This window comes from Rutilus rutilus, assembly GCF_951802725.1.
Source record: "Rutilus rutilus genome assembly, chromosome: 17".
Lineage (NCBI taxonomy): Eukaryota > Metazoa > Chordata > Actinopteri > Cypriniformes > Leuciscidae > Rutilus > Rutilus rutilus.
Window position 1 is genome coordinate 27,719,979 of NC_140230.1, and position 19,737 is coordinate 27,739,715.

The 19,737-nt window shown below is 36.7% G+C and overlaps 1 protein-coding gene across 1 annotated transcript in view; it reads left to right on the top strand.

Moving 5' to 3' along the window:
- Nucleotides 1-6,769, top strand: part of tsnare1 (T-SNARE Domain Containing 1) — a 156,024-nt gene extending 149,255 nt beyond the window's left edge. Inside the window, exon 12 of the mRNA XM_084384969.1 lies at nt 5,489-6,769. The gene's annotated coding sequence lies outside the window, so the exon portion shown is untranslated. The remainder of the gene's footprint in view (nt 1-5,488) is intronic.
- The last annotated feature ends 12,968 nt before the right edge of the window (nt 6,770-19,737 follow it).

The following is a 19,737-nucleotide window of genomic DNA, read 5'->3' on the forward strand; positions in this document are numbered from 1 at the left end:
CTCCTAGCTTCAGCTGCTGGCTGGTGTCTCCAGGAAGAGCTGAGATTACCTAAAGCTGATTGGTCACCCTAATGTGCTAGACACCACATTAAAAAGACTTAGAATGCCATTACAGCCAAATGATCAGCACGGAGTCATCGAATACATGCCGCTGGGGGGACTGCAAGCAGGGAACGATTTTAAAAGAATATAGTGTTGTCAGTCCATTGAAAATATAACTAAGATGCCCCCTTTAGAACAATGTACATTGCAATTTTAATATAATAAATTATCCCAATCTTCAATATATATACTGTACAGTTTAAACTGTTTAACTGTCTATTTTAATATATTTTAAAATGTAATTTATTTCTGTGATGGCAAAACTGAATTTTCAGCATCATTACTCCAGTCTTCAGTGTCACATGATCCTTCAGAAATCATTCTAATATGCTGATTTGCTGCTCAATTATAATCAATTGTTATTGGTGCTTAAACATTAATTAACGGTTTTATTATGGTTCTTATTAGTCTCACATCATACTTCAAAAATCATTCTAATATGCTGGTGCTCAAGAAACATAATTATCAATGTTGAAAGCAGTTTTTGGTGCTTAATATTTTTTGTGGATACCGTGATACACTACCATTCAAAAGTTTAGGGTAAGTAAGAAAATTAAACACTTTTGTTCACAGAGGACACAATAAATAGATCAAAAGTGACTGTAAACACATTTAAAATGTTACAAAAGATTTCTAGTATTTCAAATAAATGCTGTCAATAGTGGTCAAATACTGAAACTTGAGTCTTATATATTTTTAATGATGTATAGTTTGTCAAGGTAATAACATTAAATCTGTTAGTAACTTTGAACTATTTAAACAAAAAAAAAACGCTTCAGTGCGCCGGCGCACTGGCAAAGGTTAACAGGTTAATGTTGATGAAATATCAAAATTAAGAATGTGCTTAAATGAGATTTAGTGACATCCATGTGTAAAGAGGGAGGTTAATGGGTGGATGGAGAGTCATCTTGCCCCATCTAACCCTACAACATGACTCACATTCTGCGTCTAAGGATGTGGGGGGTGGGGGCAAGTGGGCAGGTTGACAGAAGGATGGTTGACTGACTCTCAGATAGCTTGTCTATTCACTGTTGGAGGTGTAAAAGCTTATGCACTTAGTGAGTAGACTGTTATATAGTGTGTCCAAAAGTGTGTTGCATTGTATGCGGGCAGCTGGACTAGAACGTGAAGTTCCAAACAGCTCTCTGCCTTCAACTCATACAGAGCACTCGCTCTGCGTCTGTGGAGGTGCTGAGGTACCATTTAATTCCCTCTCTGACAATCAATACTTTGGCTGTGAAGAGTGCTTGGCTTTGATTGATATGTGCTATCGGGAGAAGGCATCTGGACGCGGACTGGAAATGGGGCGAGACGGATGCTTTTGGAGTGCAGGGGCCCATCTGTCCACATTGATTTGCCCAGAATAGCGTCTGACTACTAAATCTTAGAACTCTTGGATTGGGGAAAAAAGAGCAGAAAACCCTTCTTATCCAGGTCTGGAGTTTAATCTGTCATATGAAGATTTTGACATTCCCAACAGCTGTTTTCATCTGTTGCTTGAATTCCTTTTAAAACATGATCATGTTGTAGCCGCAGACTTGTGGTTAGTGCATATGTTCTGATACGTTCAGCTTTCGTTTTCACACTGATAACACATTTGGGAATGGCATGCAACATTTCCTGATATCCCTCCACATCTTTTTTTAATGTCGTTTATATTGTAGCTTTTAGCCACTTGAGTCTTCTCTCAAACAACTTCTTGAGATGCATTCTGAGATGCTTTTTAAACAGTATTGGTGGACGTTTAGAAGGTATTTTCCAATGTTTTAATTATCATTTGCTCCACTGAAGCACTGAAGTTGCAATGTGCTGAAACGTTTGCTTTGCTCGTGTTTACCTGTAATTCATATGCACTTTGCACTTTTTGCACGATGCAATTTTGCCAGACTTCTTCAGTCTGTAATGGATTTTTAAAATTTAAATCATGCAAATATAAAGGCAATATATTTTGTCCCTAGCCTGGCATAATTTTGATATATAAAAATGTGTCATAAGCAAATACTTAGCTTAGCAAGATTCTTCTTAAATAACATTTAAGTGCACACTTATTCGAAATAACCACATCAGCAAATGTTGAGCCAATTTGATCACTTCTTAATCACTTTTGAGATTTCATAACCTCATGACTAAGTATTTATATAAGAACTCCTGTAATATTCTGATTTTAGTGCAGTACTGCCAACATCTTAGAACTAAAATGTAAATGCAGGTATTTCCCGAATTAAAGGCACAATATGTAAGGTTTTTTGGATTAAAATATCCAAAAACCACTAGAACAATGTTATATATTTAGTTGATTTGTGTACTTACATTATCCCAAATGTTTCTAAGAATGTTTAAATCCAGAGAAATAAGCCGTTTTAACCAGGACACGTCAAACACACGTTACCCTCGATTTCCTTTTTTTTTTTTTTTTTAAACCATGGAAACACCAAAGACGCTTTAATTTATTATGTGTTATGTGACTGGTGAGCAACTGTTTGGATACATTCATCGACAGAAAACGAATCATTGTTATACAGCTCAACACAGTTAGTCTTTTTGTTTAAATCTCGTTTTCTTGATTTAACGCGAGTACCAAATTTACCATGCCTAATATTGATCTAGCTCACTGCGGTGTGCAACAAGTGTCTCACATAGTAGCCGCCGAGCGAACGCACAGAGTAGCATTATAAAAACTTTCAACACACTCAAATGTACTGTATCTAATATGATAAAACAGCGCTGAATTACCCCACATACTCATGACTTCATACATAAAGAACCTCTGTTGGGAAAAAATTACATAGTGTGCCTTTAATCTCAGTTGTGATTGTGTGTCAGTGTGTGCCAAATTAAACATCCTTTGCAAGAAATATATTCCTTTCCAATTAGATAAAACAATTACATGTATTCTGCATCTTTCTTTGGCAGCAGTTTTAGTTGCATATTTTCTATTATTTTGATATCTTCTTTTGAGATCCATAGAATAAAGTCATACAGGTTTGGAACGATATGATAAAGTAAAGGATGACAGACTACACATTTTTTGGGGAATGATCCCTTTAAAGGGGTCATATGATGCTTTTTTAAATGTTTTCCTTCTCACTCTGAGCTTTTTGTAAGAAGGGGCTTTGTAGAAATTGAGCACTTTTCAGACAGACTGGGAATAGAGTAGACTATTTTTTGTATTTAGGTACGGTAAATCTTAAAACAGTTTAATCTGAAATCAATATCTCTTATCCCCATAATTATTTATGTGGCAAATTCTGTGTAATAAGTGTTATGACTGTATCCCTTAAATGTCCGTCTAGTTTGAACTTGCCGCCGCTAGCAACTGCTCTCTCTGCAGAAGCTTTGCGTTTAAAGAGCTAATCAAATATTTAGACTCAGATCAATATTTTGTGTCTAACTATTTACTTGCGTGGCAAGTAGCCTTGTAATAAGCGGGATAATGTACATCCAGTCGGTTGTTATCTCAGAATAAACCCACTTCAGGCTGATGCAAGACCCCTCCTCTTCGCGTCCTCATCACCCCATCAGGGGTTTATTCTGAGATAACAACCGGCTGGATGTACATTATCCCTAACTTAACCTGTTCTATTACACCCAATTAACAAAATGGTTCATTTTTAGAATAGCATCATATGACACCTTTGAGTATTTTCTCTCATTATGTATTTCTTATGCAACATTTCAAAATGATGGTGCTCAAATGACCTCAAATTCAATCTTTTCTCATTGCACGCGGTGACCTCATGGAATAGGACAGTTTTGCAGTGCACAGCGACAGACGGGCCCGTTTACCCGGAGCTTTTGCCCCATATACCCTAGTCTTCAGCTATTGCTCTGTTTTGCCATTTATGTGCTTATGTTTAGAAGATTCCTCATCACTTCAACTCTGTCTCGTAAGCCTGCGAGTTGCTTTAGATGCTCTCTAGCTCCCCTCTCATGTTATTTTCACTCAGAGTACGATGCTGGTATAATGGGTATAGTGGCACAGTTGGCACAGAGGAAGAGTGAGACTTGTGAGCTCGGTGGCAGGGGGAGATCCTCCCCGCGGTGGCTGTGAAGCTGTCTTTGATGTGGACGTACCCAGCAGAGCGAGCTTCTTGGCCAGAGAGACAGCCTGGGTGGAGGTTGCTCTCTGATCTCTGTCACTTCAAAGCAGGTGTTCTTTCTTTCTCAGTTCTCCATCCTTTCATCCCTTTACTCCTTTACCATTCCCCTCACTTACTGGCTTGTTCACTCCCCCTCTGTCTCTCATCGTCTCAGCCAAGATTCCCACACAGTGGCGACAATGACATCAGGACTGATGGACGTTTCTGAGACCTTTTTGTGAGACGTTCACATAATGCTCATCTGTCATTTCTCTCTCTGCCTCGCCTTGTTATTTTTTTCCTGATTCACACACACATTAAAAACCTCTTTGGCAGAATCATCAGTTGACATTTATTTTGTTGTTCTCAATATTACTGGAATTCATACGAGATGCTTAGTCACACGTATCTGGCTGTTTTTAAAACAACATATCAAATCACCAAATGTGGCAGTAACAAAACACAAACAGTTATGTGGAATAAAAAAGAAAAAAAAAAGAAATATCACACAAAGCAAGAGTGCTGTTTTACTGAATATCAGCTGTAACTTTTTTTTTAAATAAATAAATGTTTGTTTATTTTTCTAATCCCAATGACAATTCTTTTTTTCCTCTTAAATCATAAAATACATTTTAGAAACATCCAGCAGAGTGTAGATAGAGAGAGAGAGAGAGAGAGAGAGAGAGAGAGAGATAGATAGATAGATAGATAGATAGATAGATAGATAGATAGATAGATAGATAGATAGATAGATAGATAGATAGATAGATAGATAGATAGATAGATAGATAGATAGATAGATAGATAGATAGATAGATAGAAAGAAAGGTTTTTGTAGCTACCATAAAAGTTGAAAGCTTACGTTTGATGTTGGATAACAAGCATGTGATACTACCCAACATCCAGTGACAGGGAATAATGCCTCCATAACTTTCATTTACTTAAAGGTTTCTTGTTTGCACTCTGAATATAGATAATTTAGAATGAAAGTGATGAGCTATGGCCTTTTATGGATTGCCTAGTTGGATGATTAATGAACCACTTCTGTTCCAAACTTAGGCTTGCACTTAATTAAAACTTTAGGTCTGACCACTAATCATAATTTACATCCCCAAACCTCAGGACAAATTAATAATAAAATGTGCAATTTGCTTCCACACCAGTTAATGTTTTAACTGGCTAGAGATATCATGCCGGGGGTGAAGCAGTTTGCCAGTGCATCCACCGGTTTTTGTCCTTCATTCTGTCCTTCATAATGGTTGTTGACCTGCTTTGTGACATTCAACCTTTTTCTGTTATTCTTTCAGAGATCTCTGTTTCCACTCCAATTTCCCGGCAAAACAAGAGTTTGTACGTAGTCCACCTACGCTCACTTCCTCTCCTCTTATTTATATCTGTATTTCTGTCGGATTGTGTGTGTTTTTTTTTTTTCTGTGTATGCCTGTATGGAAATGTGAGTGTGTGTGTGAGTGTTCATTAAAAGAGTCTATTTTTAATTACTTTTAATCAGAGCTTTGTACTGTAATGTGCATTTAATTGCTCCTTACCTCTTCAAAGTGGACTCGAATCAAAGAACAAAATCCAAATAGAGTAAATGTTGCTGTGGGCTTCTATGCCAACGTTAAAATCTCTTTTCTGTCATTTATCGCTGATTCTTGAGTACTGAGACAAAACTGGCTGTGCTTTTGCCCACCTATAATTCAATTTGGGTAAACACCATAAGATGTAAAAAAAATACAAATAATAATTAATGTGAAATATGTTATAGAAATTTATCAATCTATCATTCATTTCAATGAATTAATGAACTGATACTACATAGTGTGTGTGTGTGTGTGTGTGTGTGTGTGTGTGTGTGTGTGCGCGTGCCTGCGTGTGTGTGTATGTGTGTGTGTGTCTGTGTTGCTACTAATATGACTTACTTAAATGGGGAAAATAATCGAAACAATTGTTAACAGGTTGTGACAAACCAGGTTGTGACAAAAATATATAAGCACAATAAATGCAATGGTATATTTGTGTTAAAACCATTAATTGCAAGGTACAAATGTTCATTTTATTTGTCAAAATGTTGTTTTGTCCTGTCTCAAGAATCAGTTTTATGCTAGTTCTCATATCAGCTCATGTTGATCTTTTGCTACACTGTGCTCAAAATACATGTGTATATTTATTTTTCTAGGGCGCAAATATGTGATCTGTGAAAAAATAAAAAAACCCTGTAATTGTGACATTCTTTTTATGAACCTTCTTTATAAGGCAATTTGTTTGTTAGAAAGACATAATTGGTGTACATTTCTCTTTTAAGATTGTAACCTGCTGTATGTGTTGACCAAAAACTGGTATTATAAACTGACATTTGAATGCAGCGGGTAGCCTGCCGTTATAGAACACCTGTTGAGAGAGAACAGAGTTATTGTTTTCATTTGCATAACCATAAATTCATAGGCTGTCTTTCCAAAATGAATAATATTTAAAATGTTCAGTATCGTGTTGTATTGCTCTGCTCATATTTAGGTTGAGGGTTAGGGTTAGGCTAACCCTAACCCGTATATTGTTTATTTACCGGCTTTGATTAAACAGTACAATTTAAAAAACAATCTCTCCATTTATTTCACTGTCTGTCTTTCGCACGCACACTTAAAGCTCATAAAATGTCAATAGATTCTGATGGCAAGAGAACTGACATACAAATAATGGAAATAATAGGTTTGTACTGGATCAGTCATTCACCTGCTAATCAATATGAGACAGGAACTTCATGGCACACTGTTCATTCAGAGACAGCAACATGCTCACTATGCTTCCCTCTCAGAGTGATTATCTTCACTGTCGGATGATATCTGTTGTGAGCAGGGAAAGTCAACGTGCAATTTGAATGGGGTATAGTTATAGCTTTTTCTGTCATAGCAATTTCGTCTGGTACATGGCTGCAGCAGAATGTTAATGCTTAGCTGCTGTGTTTATGAATTACTGTAGAAGCTGTTTAAGCGTATGCGTTGATAAATGTTAAGTACATGAGAAGGGTTAGCCTTCATTCGAGCATTCAGCTTCTTTTTTGTTCTTACAATTTAACTTAGGGAATATTTAGGATATACAGGAAAGGGTCAAAGTTTGACAAGTTAGCTTGTAGATGTTATGTACACAATTTGGCTGCATCTTTCTCCATTGGTGACCATTCAAAAGATGACAGATTTCAAATTGCATACATTCAGCTACATTCAATCCACATGGTTTTAAATTAAGGCCTTTTCAGATTAGTTATAACTAACATTTACTACTGCTAAGTTAGAAAGAAACGTTATCACTGAGAGTCTGAGAGCCCTAATTTGTAAGATATTTGTAAAGTTTGGATGATAGCCATGCATATAGCTCAATGTTGCTATAATGTTTCTTGTTTGCTAAGGGGTTGTTTACACGACACCGTTTTTAGCTAAAAACGTAAAACTTTTAATGCGTTTTGGCCGTTCGTTTACACGACAACGGCGTTTTGGGTGGCTGAAAACGCAAACTTTTGAAAACGGGTTTCAAAGTGGACGTTTTTGAAAACGGTCTCTGTGTAAACAATAAACGTAAAACTTTTTATGCGTTTTGGCCGTTCGTTTACACGACAACGCCGTTTTGGGTGGCTGAAAACGCAAACTTTTGAAAACGGGTTTCAAAGTGGACGTTTTTGAAAACGGTCTCTGTGTAAACAATAAACGTAAAACTTTTTTTGCGTTTTGGCCGTTCGTTTACACGACAACGGCGTTTTGGGTGGCTGAAAACGCAAACTTTTGAAAACGGGTTTCAAAGTGGACGTTTTTGAAAACGGTCTCTGTGTAAACAATAAACGTAAAACTTTTTATGCGTTTTGGCCATTCGTTTACACGACAACGGCGTTTTGGGTGGCTGAAAACGCAAACTTTTGAAAACGGGTTTCAAAGTGGACATTTTTGAAAACGGTCTCCGTGTAAACAATAAAAACGTGAATCTGTGAAAACGATGACGTCATGCACATGCGTATTACATGTTCAGTCTATAATGTTTCATCGCCATCTAATGGCCTGGCAGCAGAATACAGCGTTTTTAGTCATGATCCGTGAGAATGAGGATAATTTTGACAAGGGAGTCGCCTGTATACGCGGAAAACTCAAAGTAAAAACCTCTCAGTTTTAAGCATATTGTTGTCATGTAAAAATACCCAAAATCTGTGTATGAATGCAACAATTTAAAGTTACCAAAAAATGTGTATTGCAGTGATATATGAGATGTTGCACAACAATGCAGCTTTAGATCTTTAGTCTTTATTTTCTGTCACCATGCTAATCCAAAAGGTGCAAAGAATTTAGAGAGAAAGGTTTTAAATATATGAATGTGTCACATGTGGCAGTGGTGAAAGAAGTGCACAATGATAGAAATACAATAACAACAGTCTTTAATATAACACTTTTGAGATAACCGGAGGAGAATTGGATAACACAGTCACTAGCATAAACAACGCAAAACAGGACCAAGGACTGAACAAAAAAGAGAAAATATATATCAGACTAAACGAGGGATCTAATGGGATAATTAACAAACAGCAGGTGAACAGAATGAAACTGACACAGAGGAAACTAGGTCAACTTAGAATGACCAAAACAAACACACTGAACAGAACATAATCCTAACAGAGTGTTAATTAATCATTATGGGAATCAGGTACACTACCGTTCAAAAGGTTGGGGAGACCAAAAAAATGTACCAACCAGGTTGAATTTTTTTTTTTTTGGTCTCACTTTAGATTAGGGTCCAATTCTCACTATTAATTAACTACTACGACTTTTGCCTCAATAAACTCCTAATATTATTACTCCTAATTGTTAATATTACTCCTATTATTGCTTATTAAAATTTAGTTAGGTAGTTGTTAAATTTAGGTATTGGGTAGGAAGGATTAAGGGATGTAGAATATGTTCATGCAGAATACGGCATTAATATGTGCTTTATAAGGACTAATAAACTGCCAATATCCTAGTAATATACATGCTAATAAGCAACTACTTAATAGTGAGAATTGGACCCTAAACTAAAATGTAAAAAAAAATGTTTTTTTATATAAGTACATTATGCTTACCTAGGCTGCATTTGTTTATTACAGTAAAGTGTGAAAATGTATTATAATTTATTGCTGTGACAGCAAAGCTGAATTTTCAGCATTATTACTACAGGATTTTCAGCATTATTACTATGGTCTTCAGTTACATGATCTAAAATGCCGATTTTGATGCTGGAAAACCTGCTTTTTTAGGATTATTTGATGACAGGAAAGTTCAAAAGAACAGCATTTGTCAGAAATAGAAATCTTTTGTTACATTATACTTGTCTTTACTGTCACTTTTGATCAGTTTAATGTGTCCTTGCTGAATAAAAGTATTATTATTATTATTATTATTATTAAATCTTACTGACCCCAAACTTTTGACTAGTAGTGTATGTGTACAATAAACAAACAAATAAATAAATAAATCATTTTGTAATATTGAATGTTTGGTCACCAGAGATATTCAGCAAACCATGTCTTTGTCTTCTCTTTAAGGAGACACATTTTTATTTTGTCCCTCGTGTGCAAAAATCCCTTGGGACACGCTAGTAGAAATATAGATGCTAACATGCTATTCTTCCTGAATCCATCTTTGTTTAGGTGGTAAAATGTTGGCTAACTGGCAGCAACAGTACATCATCAGCTTCTCTTGGCTATCCCATTTGCAACTCTGTTAGCAGGGGATAAATCTCTGAGTTATTGCTCCTCTAGGACTCATGAATCAGGGAGCCCTCTGTAGTGAGAATTAAAGTCCTTCTAATGGGCCGAGCTTCTGCAACATATTGCTGTGTTTGCGATCACAATAGCTACCAAGACTTGAATACATTTTGCAAAACAAGTCATTGGAGGAAGCACAAATATTAGAAAATAATCTGCCACTGGCAATTTGATAAGTTTGGCAGGAACAATGCAACTAATTTTTCCCTAACCTAAGAAAAAATGGTGTGGTTTAAGTTGGTCTCCAAGTTGGTCTCGAAGACTAATGCAACCAAGCAGAATCCCAATGAATCCATAAACATGATCATCTCAAACAGTCACATTTATCTTTCCAAAGTGTGCATTTAATAGTTACAGCTGCATAAAAGGACATTTAGTAAACATGTCAATGGAAAACATTTGTCACAGCCCTGCACTTCCATTAAAGCTTCCATCATGATGGCAGTCATTTACACACACATAAATGCAAACAGCGTGGTCAATAACGCAACACTGTCTCCCCTGCTTAGGCAATGGGCAAATTTGCTCTTGACAGATACAGGATGGAATAAGAAAGAGAACGGAGGTGTGTTTGTTATCGATGATTTCTAAAATGCCTCTAGCTGGCATTGATCGCACAAAAGAACTGTCCGCGTGCAGTCAGAGAGAGAGTGTTTACGCATTGGGTGGTGCAGTTTAGCATCAAGGCTTTGACAGGTTGCCTCTTATCACTGACATATGGATAAATGTTTTCCACCACTTCATAAATTCTCTCTGACCAGCCTGCTCACTCACTGCTGCTTTTTAAAGAGCAGCAAAATGTCAGGAATCCCAATCCATAAGCATGAATATGGGCGTGATGTACAGATTGATTTGGAGTGCATGTTGGTCATTTCTATTTTAGGTTTGACACTGATTGATTTTGCTCTTCTGCATGTCTGGGCCGGTTCACACTGAACAGGTTTTTGCTGTTAAAAATGCAAGACGCAGGTCAGTGAAATGAGAGAAGTGCAAGGTCTTAAAAGATGAACTTTTTAACTTGAGCGCCTCGATTTTAGAATGCAGTGTCACGCGTGAGAAACAAAAAATGTCCAACTAGCAATATTAACAATAAAAAAAGTAGTGCAGTGGAATGGAAAAACACGCTTCGGGATAGACTTGATGTTCTTACTCATAAAAGATACCTGCTTTCATTGAATCACCATTAAAGGGCTTTGAAAATACAAAGCCACATCAAACGTTCACATAGTTTGGGCACTATCTATGTACCATGTGGAGGACAAATGCATTCCGCCAATTACCCAAAATTGTACTTGGCCAACTGAAAGAGACATACCTGAGAAGCTTTTCATAGAGAGTTGAAGAAACGGCAAACATATTATTTGATAACTCTGAAAATAAGTATTTTAGGGAAGAGGTGTATTCATAATCACATCTTGAGGATGTCAGCAGAAAAGCAAGTATTATGCATGTTGGACAACTAGCAATCGAGAGTGCAGAGTGTATCATTATGTTAACATGGGATGACATCTTTGGCATCACACTGAAATATCTCTGTCAAAATTAAATGCAATCTGTCACTTCAGTCATTTTATTCCTTTACTTCTTTATTTATTTTTATGAAATGGAGAAACCTACCTTTTGTTGTCTGTGTACCCCCTGTATAAAGTATGAATAGAATCCTGATTGTATTTGTGAGTAATTATAGGCTTTGGTGAGCATGAAAATGTGTCACTCGCCATTTGGCCGGTAACATTTTAATACATTTTAACAATGCATGAACGTGAACAAATGTGAACGACGCTCGGGACAGTGGACGGGCCAGCGCTGCATCGTCACGAAAGTTTAAGCTTTGACAAGAAGACGCAAAGGGAGCTCATTTCGTTACTGTGTGGAAAGCTTTATGTGAGCAAACATCCGAAGCGAGCACTCAAAAAGCCGTGTCTCAGACAGCGCGTGAATACTAAACTGAGCTCTCTTTCTTTCTTTTTTTTTCTTTTCTTTTTTTAAAACTGAGTTCTCTTTCATGTTTTCTTGCAATTGACTTGAGTGGACAAATTCACACAAAATTGTCAAAAAAATAGAGAGTATTTTAGTTAACATAGTCGGTTATGTCTTATGTGAATGTTAAAGGCAAACTATGCTAGATTTGTATCTTAGTATAACAGCTTCGAAATCATTTCGATGGTAAACGAACTCGTAGTAGGCCGAATCATCCCGATAGCAAAGCAAGGGCAAAACCAGAAATGCAGGTTTGAGAGGTGGCGCCCCGACAAATCTCGTGAGAATCACAACTTGCTTTACGGCGCGATATCACATACATCAACAACATATGAAGCAGCCTCTATGGAAGACACTATAGCACGCATTTCAAACGTGAATCATGGCAGAGTCGACGAAGAAAACGAAGAAAGCGCGGTCGGAAGAGTGCAGAGACGGCTCTGCGTGAGTGGTATTTACAACAGTAACGTTAAATACAAGTACTCCACAGCGACTCTAGGGGTCGCTGTTTGAGAAAAACGGAAACTGCAGAGTGTGTCTTTAACAGTTGAGAAAGTAAACGCATGTGTACAGTGTCAGTATATCAGATTTGTGCATTCGTGAAAAGCACTGTTTATTTATTTCATTTGTATCTTTGTTATATTGTATTTATTTGTGCTTTTGCTTGTAGATTGATTATTTGTTCTTATTTTATTACTGACTGTTTACGTGTCTTTAAAGGGGTGGTATAATGCCCCTTTTTACAAGATGTAAAATAAGTCTCTGATGTCCCCAGAGTGTGTATGTGAAATTTTAGCCCAAAATTATAATAATATAACTTTTTATAGCATGTTAAAATTGACCCTTTTTGAGGGTGGGAAAAAACTTGTCGTTTTGTGTGTGCCCCTTTAAATGAAAATGAGCTGCTGCTCCTGGCACAGAAGGCGGAGCTTCAAGAGCTTGTGTGTTAGCAGCTCCGATTAAAGGAGAACTTGGTAACTTTTTTAACTTAATAAAACTGTCTAGAAATCATTTGGATGGTTAAACAACCTGTTCTAGTGATATTGGTGACTTTCCCCGCTCCCCCCAGCGTTCCCAGGCGGAAAACCAACCTTGCAACTTTGGGACTACCGTCCCGGCAAGATAGAAATTGGAAGTCTCGTGAGAAGCGAGAACAAGAACGAGAACGAGCGCGAAACACGAATTGCTTTACGGCAATTCAACATAAACACACGCACATGTATAATGATTACCCACCTCGGTAGACATAGCTCCACACGATACAGTTGGCTTGCTCCGATCAAAACAAACGCACATGAGCAGCGGTAGAGAGGGGGAGGAGGCCGCCGCAAGTGAGTTTCTTACGACAGTGTTGTTATATATACGCCCCCCCACAGCTATAGGGGGAGCTCGTGGGGAAAACATGCGACAACAAAAGGGAAAATCAGCGAAGAAGTGACTAGAGTTCGCTAGAGTTGCCGAGTTCAGCTTTAAGTCTTCTCAACATGGACTCACCCTTCTTTGTTGCATGTTCACAGTACAATCAACTTGTAAAAGTGGATATGACCCCTTTAAAAAGTGTTTTCTTTAAAAACAAATATCTCCCTTTGCTTTGAACTTTGAGCGTTGTAACTTTGCAGATGATGTTTAGTAATGTTTTAATTTTATATCAGTAAGGCCAGTAATTTTAGCTGTGGTATCGAAATTGGAATAGAGAATTGTGAATTTTCACTGGTATCAAAAATGTTGGTGTCATTATTGCCTGTTTTTTTTTTTTTTTTTTGCAAAAACAGTTTCATGGCCGGTAAAACAATTTATGTTTACTATTAAAATTTTCTTAAGTCACCGGCCATTGGCAGGTGTGGCAAAAAGTTAGTTTCCCCACTCGTATTTGCGACTTCATGTTCATTCCACAGAAGGAATCTGACATGTTTCTTTGCTGAAACAGTGCCAGCCAGGGTTGAGTTAAACTGGTCTTTACAACAGAGCAAATCATGGCACATTAACCGCACAACTTTAACTTGACACAACCTCCTTCATGTTTTATAGCATTATGAAGAAGTTGATTTAAACTCTACACGACCCCTAACACAAATCCTCAGACAAATGTCAGCTTAGGCAAGATAATACTTGGTGAGGCATGTTTGTTGTCAGGTGAAGCTGTTCCAGTTCCCAATTCTAAAGGGGCCGGTCAGTAAAGAGGAGGGCAGGCAGATACAGGCCTCTCATGCATACTGCATCTCTCTGTGCATGTTCTGAAAAAGAAAACTGTCAGGCCCAGTTATACCCGGCTGAAAGAAGATTGCACCCACGTCCCTCTAGGCATATGCTTCTTTCGGGCCCGTGCATTAACACATCTGTTTTGATCTTTTGGCCTCATCTGCAGGCACTAGCCACTAGGCTGAGTCTAGTTCAGTAAAGTAGAAATAAAGACTTTTGTTCTTGAAATTAAGAAAACCCCAATGAGTTGGATGTGAGAAAATAAATCAAATAGCTCTAATAAGTGTTACACACATCTGTGCACTATCACAACAGTGCAGGCAACTTCAGAGTGTAACCGCATATTATTTAAGTGGTTAAAATGTTCTGTGTTAGAGGCAATAACAGCATGTCTGCTCCATAAGACCCATGCTGCTATTTCATAGCAGACCTTCCAAAAGATCCTTGTATATGATAAGGGTAACTGATTTTATATGGTGTCTTGTTGGTTCAAGTTGAAGTTGGTTTAAGTTTACAGCTTTTAGGTCAGTGCCGCTTTATCACGGAAAATATTTTTGTTGATTTATATATCCATTTGTTTTTGCCTGATTTTCTGTTATGTATTCTGCATTGTTGTTGCACATTCTTGTCACCAAGATGATCAAACATTTTTCGCTTGTGACAGTTTTAAAAGAATCAGACAGAATTACAGTAGAAACAAAGGTTTGGATCAAATACTATAATTTTTTTTGCTAAATTTTCTTTGTGTTCTCTCGCAAACATATTCCACTACTGAGAAACTCTCAGATTTCTAGGAAATATGGTTGGGCCAGTGAAAGATTATTAAGGGGCAGCAGAAAAAAAAAAAAAAACTTGCTGTTTAGCTCTGGGCTGGTTGACCACCTTGACTGATCTAGTAAAACCATCTTGACCACCATGCTTTAGATTTTTCTTAAGAGTATATGTACCATTTCAGCCCCTTCATTTTCATTTGTATCAAAATACGGGCCCTCACTCAAACTCACAATGCTTTTATGTTGTACACAATCAATTTGATAATATGGAGCATGTCAATCAATTCCCCTTTTCCTATTTACATTTATTTTGAACATCCTTCGGTGTGGCGCAAGTTGAAAAAGGGAAGAGAAGAATGCACCGCTCTCACCCTGGAATTTGCAAACATTAAAATGACATTCTGTCAGTGTTTGGCGCGGGCAGAGATGCCAAGAGAGACAGGCTGAAGACTAGGCTGTCACTGCATGCAGTCAAGCGCTTATTCATGAAATGGAATTACTTTCTGACAATAGCCAGGCATACTTCTGAAGCTTCCTGCTTTTGCTGGACTTTAAATCTCTTATTTGGCAGTCAGCCTCTTTTTCTCATTGGTCTCGACCATTCTAGTTACTGTGCGAGTTGGTATGATTGCGAAGAGCGTTTCATGTGTGATCTGTTTCAAAAGGGAAAAACTGGACACGAAATGATTGACAGGGTGAGCACTGATGTTGCTATGGATGTCGCAATATATGCATTTGATGTCATTATTCTGGTGCTTAACCGTTGTTATTAAACCTTTGAAACATCTGAAATGTTATTTTAGCAGTTCTTTAATAAATGAACAATAAATATGTGGCACGTCCGAATTTTGCAACGTTACACGCGTTCCTGGGTCAACATATTTTGTTGAACAACATTCCAGTCCAAAACTCTAATCCTAACCATATCCCTAACTTATCCCTAAAATCAGAAAGAAAAGATGAATAACACTGATGTAGAAGCATCTAAAACTGGGTTGTAAGCCAAATTTTTCACATAAACTTTAAACTTGTTCCTCAAGTCTTATTGATTGATTGGAATGTTGTTCCAGGATCAACAAAGATGAAAGAGAAATGAGGTTCTTCAAATATGTGTACTATGTGTAGCCTATCAGTTTATTGCACTTTTTTTTTTTCAATGAGAAAAAAGCTAATTTCCTATATTTATATCATCACATTATTTCACTGTTCTTGTGGCATTTAAACAAAATTTTACATTAGTTTTACAAATTATTCGAACGTATTAGTTATTAACTGGGACAGAACAAGTGACAGTTGTTCCCTTTCCTTTTTCCTTCCAAACCAGAGCCATCGACTGTCATGGACATTAACTCGAAGAGAATATTTAAACAATGAAACGCATCACTCGCTTTCCAGAGACTGACACTCTTTTGGCTGAATGTGAATTTCACTGTGTGGACTGTACAATAGGGCAAATTATAAAACAAGCAAAATTCATGAAAGAAAATTAAGAACTGCGTATTTTGGGAGGTTTCCGTGCTACACTGTAAAAAATGATATGATCAATAAGTTACAACAAATGTTGTCACATTGCTTTAACTCATCAAAAATAAGTTGAGCAATTTTCTATTTTTTTATGTTATACAAGATTTAACTCATTTGTAAGTCAGTTTAATGTAATTTAAGTTGAAATGACTTAAACATCCAAGTTGATTATACTTTTTATTAATATTTCTTTCTTTTTTTTACAGTGTATAGTAGATTCATTGTTGTAGGGAGTTTAAACCCAGTATTGTTCACCCCAAAATTAAAATGATGTCATCATTTACTCACCCTCATACTGTTTCAAACCTGTATGACTTTCCTACTTCTTTTATTTGTCCATACACTGAAAGTCCAGTGAATGTGGGGGCCAGTTTTGGTTTGGTCCCCATTGACATTGTATGGACAACATGTTTCTAATAAATATCTTATTGTGTGTTCCAAATCAGAAAGAAAGTGAAAGTCATGTAGTTTTGGAACGACATGAGTAAATAAAAAGTAAATAATTGCCTCTTTTTTTTCTCTTTTGGTGCTACAATAACTGAACTGAGATGACCTCACAATATAGACACTCGCTAGTGGTGTATTCATTACGGTACTTAACAAGACAACATGAATAGGGCTCATCTCTGAAAACATCCCTCTTTGTAAAAGAAAGAGATATAAAGGCTTTTTGCAGTGTGTTGCTTTGAAAAATGATCAAAGAACTAAAGCTGAGCTGGATACAGATGTAGAACCAAACATCAATTTGTGTCTGATAACGTCCAATTCTTGAGAGGTCAGAAGTTGGCCCCTTTTAGCTTCTGAGCCAAGACTAACGAAGACAGTGCCAGTATTAGCAAACACTTTCCAGCAGGCACGAAATGAGAGTTCAGTTATCGTGATCCTTGGCCCTCATTAAGCAATTAAAAGTCAGACGTTGACAGAGATACTACTTATTAGAGTCTGTTCGCCGTATATGACTAGAATTACAATCCGTCTCCAATCAGTGCCTACTTACAAGGCAGGGATGTTTCTTTCAGGCATAACTAGAAGGGCTGGTTTTTTGATCATCTTCCATTTGTAGTTGTCTCTTCAAATGTCTGTCGTTCTATTGGATCAGACTGAGAACCCAGTGTGATCACATTAGTAATCATAGCTATTAGTACATAAAGTGTGATTTTAGCACACATTTAATTGCGATTTTATGTTTGCAAAGCTGAGAATTTACATGTTAAATGCTGTCAATACAGTCATATTATATGTTTCAGTGTATATACTATAAAAATTTATTTATAAACTTTACACCTGAAAAACTAGCATTGGGGAAAATGTGCCACACTCACATTAGTTTTTTTGCAGGTAGAAATCAGAACTTATGCTCCGATCAATAACCCAGGTGGATGTGTGTACTATAAACAGTGCTAAATGTTTACAGCCTGGCGTGTATGTGTGTGCGCGTGTGTGTTGTCTATCCACTGTTGAATGCGACAGCACGTTTTTTGTTGATCAGTGCACTTCATTGCTGTTAGCTGATGGTAGTCCCAGGCTGACCACTCAATTATAAGCTCTTTCTCTTGTGACTCCCGCACACGGTCCTCATCAAAGCTGGCTATTACCTGGCCTAATTACCAGCCAGCCAGGCATAAGTCAACATCCGCTGGGAATAACCGAGCCTGTCCTGCGAGACAGAGTGACCCTCGCACCCCTGAAAAATATTGCCATCTATTTTAATAGAGCTTTACATCAATTCAGCCAGCACACACACGCAGGCTCGCTGAAGACTAATACCATAAACCATTACCATAAAGCACCTAATGTAGTCTAGAGATAAGATGCTATAATTTCTTTGAATACCCACAGCCTCCTTGCAGAAAATGGATATACAGGCTTTGCCAACCCAACAGAAATTAGTAATTTAAAGGTTCTGGAATTTAACACACACACACACACACACACACACACACACAAACAATATATAACTCTCTCTCACACACACACTTTCTTTCTCTGTCAAAGGTTTAATGTCGGTAAGATTCTTAGCATGTTTCTGAAATAAATCTATTATGCTCATCAAGGCTGATTTTTTTTTAAATCAAAAATACAATAAAAACATGAATATTGTGAAATATCATTACAATTTAAAACAACTGTTTTCTATTTTAATATATTTTAAAATATATTTTATTCATGTGATGCAAAGCTGAATTTTAAGCATCATTCCTCCAGTCTTCAGTGTCACATGATCCTTCAGAAATCGTTCTAATGTGCTTATTTAAGAAACTTTGCTTATTATTATCAATGTTGAAAACAATTGTGCTGCTTAATTCTTTTTTTGTGGAAACCATGACATTTTAGGAACAGCATTTATTTTAAATAAATGTTGTAACAACGTAAAAGTGTTACTGTCACTTTTGATTATCGTGTCCTTGCTGAATAATAGCATTGATTTATGTAAAAAAAAAATAATCTGAATAATTATGTAAATAATAAAATAAAATCCAGATTTTCAATGTGGTCTCACACTTTTGAACCCCACTATATTTTATTTATATTAGATAAATAAAACACTTGACACATAAAAAAGGTATGTCATTACACTCTAACATTATAACGCTAATTGAAATATTTACCCACGCACTAAACACAAAATAAATCACTTTATCTTTTTATAACACAAGGGAAATAAATTCTCATACACTTAGTCTTGACTTAATTAAACAGAGTCATTAATTAAATATAGAGCTTTAAAATCCATTGTTTAAAAATGTGTTTTGAAATAATAGCATCAGGCAACTGCAGCATAAAGATACCTTCATGTTTGATTTTCAGCAGCTCTTTATGAGCACCTCATGTATCCACCATCATCATTTGATTTGTTCTAATTCATATATAAATAGTTGTAATGAAAAAGAACTATTTCTAAGTCAAATAACGTTTTATGTGAAACAATGACAAAGCAAGAAACAACCTATAGTTGCCTTTTGACATTATTGAAAATACTGCAGTGTTAAAATAAACATTGAGCTTTCTCTCTCTCTCTCTCTCTCTCTCTCTCTCTCTCTCTCTCTCTCTCTCTCTCTCTCTGCGTGCATGTGTGTGTGTGTGCCGCTCTAAATGAGTAAAATTGTTTCATCTAGATGAGTTACATTACAAAGACCAAGACAGCTGCTGCAGAGGATCTGACCAATTCATTATTCGTGTGTTATTCAATTATAAAACAAAGACAGTGTCTCTGCATTCTCATCATAACAAATTACCTCCAAACAAATAATTAGTGCTGGGAATAAATCTCTTGTCATATTCCATTACGACAACACGCCAG